This window comes from Phoxinus phoxinus, assembly GCF_949152265.1.
Source record: "Phoxinus phoxinus genome assembly, chromosome: 20".
NCBI classification, from domain to species: Eukaryota; Metazoa; Chordata; class Actinopteri; order Cypriniformes; family Leuciscidae; genus Phoxinus; species Phoxinus phoxinus.
Window position 1 is genome coordinate 11,621,871 of NC_136895.1, and position 5,671 is coordinate 11,627,541.

General features: G+C 35.0%; 1 long non-coding RNA gene across 1 annotated transcript; it reads left to right on the forward strand.

Moving 5' to 3' along the window:
* The first annotated feature begins 466 nt into the window (after positions 1-466).
* Positions 467-1,945, forward strand: LOC306987826. The gene is made up of 4 exons (XR_013795255.1): positions 467-596; positions 717-1,040; positions 1,227-1,355; positions 1,576-1,945. It is a non-coding gene; the product is annotated as an uncharacterized lncRNA (long non-coding RNA).
* The last annotated feature ends 3,726 nt before the right edge of the window (positions 1,946-5,671 follow it).

Sequence of the window (5,671 nt, forward strand, 5' to 3'; positions counted from 1 at the left end):
GTCACAGCTTGTTTTTAAATAAGACAATGGGAAAATCCTATTGTCTTTTTGTGGAGGGAACCGGGGCGATGCAAACTTCTGGGTTGGCCTATAAAAGTATTTCAACAATTCATAACTTTATGAGTGTGAGGATCTCTCAGATGAATAGTAAGACAGCGGTTCACATCATTTCAACATGGCAAAATATATTGAGAGGGTGAGCCGCATCATATGTCATTTAAACACGTTTGAAAACATACAGTCTTCATCTTATGTCAGACGAGTCTTCACTAATTAAATGATCAAACTAATGAATGCACCTTTAATGAAACACGTCAAGTTAATGTGTTCAGGATCACACAAGCTCAAATACCTAATGAAAACAGTGGTTATAAACACAAAATGTTTTTTTATTAATAAAGTGGTGAAGGTAATAAGGGCATTAGATGTTGTGGTCAGAGTTTTTGACTTCCTCTGCTTGATGTGAAAGGTTTTTCTGTCTTCCTGTGTTTTCTTCAGAGCTGCAGTAGATTCATCTTAATGTTGTGCGGAGGGAAGAAGAATCATATTGAAGTGTTTTAATCTCGACAACATGAAGATCATTCAGCTTCAGCTCTGTGAGTTCTACATATCAATATTTACATGCACTTTACAAACTAAATTGTTTTATCATACGTCATAAATTGTTGGTAATACTGAATTTAATGCATGTTTATTTATTTATTTTTATCGTATAGATGTATTAATCTGTTGTCGAGCTGCTGTGTCAGATCAACTCACTGATCCGGGATCAGATGTGACCATAAACTGTGATCTTGAGGAAAATGAGGTTTATTGGATTTTACTGAAAACACCAGATCCTCCAACCGTGATTCTACGGACATTCCCAACACCACAATCCCCTTTTTACACAAATAAAACACTCAGAAATAAATATTCAGTTCAGTTTAAACATCGTCTGTTTATAAATAATGTGGCCGCTGATGAATTAGGAGTTTATTACTGTATGAACACAGATTCACCTCTAAAACTCAGCAACAGCACCAGACTGCACTTCACCGGTGAGTTCATTTACTCCTCTATTGATCATATTGATGATGAGTGTGAATAATTACATTTGTTATGTACTTCAGGTTTTTTACACACTCATGAGCAACATAATTTTACACACACATACTGTAGATGAATATGATAAAAATATTAAAGTCAGTTAGTTATTACTGTAACTGTTGACACTTTCTTCACAGAATCAACTAAACCAGCCGAATGTCACAATCATACAGCGGTGGAGTTTATTGATCAGAATCAGAAACAATGTCAGATTATTATCATCATATCTGGACTGATAATCGGGCTTCTGCTCATTGTGCTGATCGGTGAGTTATTATTTAATTAAAAACATAATAAGCAAATGAGATATACTGTAGTCTTACCATATCAATGACGCTCTTCTCAGGCATGTGAATTTTTTCATTACTTCATTTTTTATATTTGACTATTTTGGTTTTTAGGTGTCTTCCGTATATCTTTTAATTTTAGACAGAATAATCTACCTTTGAGTAAATATTCAATCTGAATTCCTTGTCTCATTTTTAGTTTTTGCTGTTGGAAAAACAGAACGGTTGGATAAATATGATCCTGATCTTCAGACACGAGTTATATATCAGCCTCATGACCCAAACCGACTAACATCACAATAAGCTCAAATATGTGAAACCATCATTAATAGTTTTAGAAAAATGCATTACTGTTAGTTTCGATAATATGAAGAATTCATAGAGCCTTTTTTTATTAATGTTAATAAAAAGCTGTATGTTAATATTGTTTTCTTTGTTGCTCTTTCAGTTCACTGATGATGATATTAAGCAAGCGACAGCATCTGTGTTTGATTATATTACATGTTCTTAAAATATCAGGTGATTAATATACTTAATGTCAAGAATAAATAATTTTACGTTGTAATATCCCTATGGTAATATCAGACTCTGGAGACTGATGCAAATTGTCATATTTTTTACTAAAATAAAAATGATTTAGAAATATATTGCATGCCTTTCTGGCTACAAAAAACTTTTGAACATTTATTGGTTTGGAAAAAGGCTCAGTAAACATGGCCTTTAATTATCAATACATATTGAAGTGTAGTTATTGTGATTTAAGTCTTTGTGTGTTTTCTTGGGCAAGATGCATTTCCACTTGAGCTTGACAAAGTACAATTACAAGCCTTTTCTGTCCTGGGTTTCTCGGCATGGTTAACTATTATTATTATTATTATTATTATTCATGCTTCTTGTCAAAAGTGTAATATTTTCTTACTTAGGAATTATTTTTTGGAATCTAAAAATATTCTCATGAATATATTATAGGCTATATTATATATTAATATTTTATAAAAATCTGATATATAACATTATATACATTCTATTTTACATTTATATAGAAATATATTTGATATATTTGTTAAATATATGTCATTGAGGCCTCCGTCTGCAGAGTGGAAAACTCAGCTGAGGTTTTAAACCAAAACCAGAAATATGTTCCACTGGTTGTTTCTCTCACCTTTGTCTAGAGATGTTTAACTGAACCAAGTGTCAATACCTTTATACGTTTATGTATCTCAATTCTCACAGTTTTCTTAACCTCAAGTGGAGACCGCAGCATTGCCGTACCCGTACATTGTAACACTTCTGTATCATACTATCTAGATACACATTTCATATCAGAGCATTAGACATCATGTAAAGCACCTTCACACTTGATAAGTTTATATTGCTGTGAATGTTCAACAGTTAAAGCAGCTTCACATGAATCTGGTCATTCTCAGAGGATTCAGTTCACACAGAGCAAGAGTGACTGAGCTTTTCCTTTTCGGTTTAAAAGAAAGGTTATGATTTACATGAAGTGTCTAAATGGCTATGATGAAAAAGGGACTAACACCAAATGTAATATAAAATATACATTTTAACATCATATTCTGTAGATGAGATAATAGATTTGAGACTTCATTGAGTCCGAATATTTTAACTTGTAACCACCCTATTCGATTTAATTATTGAATTATTGTTCACACTGTGAGCACACAAAAGATTCATTTGACTGATGTGTAATTAGGAATGAATAAATACATTTTTATATTGTCATGAAACACATGGGGAACTAATCAACATGAAAAACTACAAAGAACAAAGCAAAACACACATCAGGAAATAACATAAAAGTCCACAAACACTATATACAGTATATGAAGTGTGGTTTTAATCTTAAGAAAGATTAAATAATCCAAAAAGAACTCAAAATAGATTTTACAATGGTGATCACAACATGATGAAAGAACACTTGTGGTAAATATTCATTTGTCCTTTAGCAAACATTGTAACTTTCTCAGAGTGTCAAGATCTAATTATCTTATACATTCTGGGCAGATGGAAAGAATATGACAGTACAAAACATTGTCAAAGCTTTGATAATTCAGCCAAATATATTTTAAAAAATGCCAGAAAAGTTAAGAGAAAGTGAAAAGTCACACTTGTATGTCATTTGTTTCCTTCAAAGTAGGGAATGCTTTAATTATTTTTCTTAACAGAAATATGATCAAGGTATTACGGTTGACACAATGCAAACCCAGAGCAAAAGCAATGATGTCTCCACACTCTCGGCTGATTCTGCAAGAAAAGGTAAAGAAGAAAACAACATTATTGCACTGTGACAAAGGCAACAGATCCACACAGCTGCATTCAGACTGAAACATTACTTGTGAACTTCAACCGTCTGATCGTTCACTTATTGGATTCAGATTTTATAAAACATTTTAAATTGAAACCAACATTAATCAACCATTTTTACACACCATTGACTCTGGTTGATTTTATTTGGTTTTACTTGTTTAAATCACATGGAACCCCTTTCCATGACTAAATCATGTTCAGACAGAGAGATATTATTACAGTGTGGCGTTTATACATTTAAAAAAATGTCAAATGTGTTACAACGCTATTTCACGACCAATTCTTACAAATTTGTACGAGTGATTAAAAGGTGGTTAGTTCGTACAAATTTGTACGACCTCAGTCGTACGAATTCGTACGATTTGTCTAAACCCACGTGATGGGTATAGGTTTAGGGGCGGGGTCAGGGGTAGGTCATTCGTACGAATTCATACTAAATTTAGCAACTCGTAAAAAATGTACGATTTAGCAAAAATCGTAAAAATGCGTACGAGTGAGATCGTATGAATTGGTACGAATTAGCCACCACGTAAAATTTGTACGAATTGCCGTGAGATCGGGTTGGTTGTTCTGGTGCTCACCTTTATTTATCAGCACTGCAAATACAAAGATGAAACATCAACTGTAAAAACAGAAAAAAAAAACAAGTGTCTGTAAGTCCCTGTAACAACACAAATGGCAATGCTTTCTTAGTTGATGATTTAAAAAAGCCTGGCTAACGTCAGACCTCGTCTCATTGAGACGTGGTCTGGGAACCACGTGTTAATTTTCTCGTATTTGAGGAGTGATTTACGAATGCCCAGAGCCGTTTATTGGGCGCTACGAATGTCAAATGCGCCTGTACATAGCTCATAGCCAATCGTTTCAATTATACCAGATGACGTAGAGCGACAGAAATTCGACGAGGAAGAAGACGATGGGTCATAGAGTTATGTGTACATGATGGTGTTCAGCGACTATTGCCGCTTGTCCAAGACAAACATGAGGGTAGAAGGTAAATCTGCAGTGCACATGTTAATATAAACAAACTGCTTCGGTGTGTCGCATAGACGTCGTCATCGTCTTGCTGCTCCCTCCCAGTTCTGTGATTGGTTCCCTCGCTGAGGCGAAAATCTAGTCCATGGTATCCAGGCTGCCTAGCAGCGTGAATAAAATTGCATCGCATCCAAGGCAGCATGGGGAAACCCAGGCTAGATTTAAATATATTTTATTCACGATTTAAGGCTAGTAATGTTAATAAAATGAGAATAAGATACTGGGTTTGGTTGGGGGAAATGAAGATCTGGTCATTACTGAAATGGATTTCAGAATAAAATTAACATCAGGAAAGCATGTGGACCAGACAATATCCCTCATCATGTATTAAAAAGTCTGTGGTAATCAATTAGCACCAGTTTTTACAACTATTTTTAACCTTCTCTTAATCAGGGTGTTGTTCCCACAAGTTTTTAATCTTCAATTATTATCCCTGTCCCTTAAAACCCCTTGTCCTGCCTCTCTGAACGATTATCGTCCTTTTGCAACTCACTTTTGTAGTGATGAAGTGCTTTGAAAAATTGGTCAGAGTCTGGACCCTTTACAGTTTGCATATAGGCCTAATAGGTCTACAGATGATGCTAACCACATTTTTCACTCTGCTCTTTCACAACTGGATCAGAGAAAAGGGGAATTATGGGCGGATGCTTTTTGTGGATTATCTCTGTTTTTAACAGCGTTGTTCCCTTAAACTTCTTCAAAAGCTTCAAAATCTAGGGCTGAATTCCTCTATTTGTGACAGGACGCCCCCAGGTGGTTAAAATAGGAAACGACACCTCCTCTACACTCACCCTCAACATCGAAGACCCTCAGGGCTCTGTCCTCAGTCCCCTGCTTTAGTCCCTCTATACCAGCGACTGTATGGCTAAAGTTCTAACAAACTGGTGAAGGCACAAAACACGAAACGACACTTCTGTCGAAAGACTGTACAA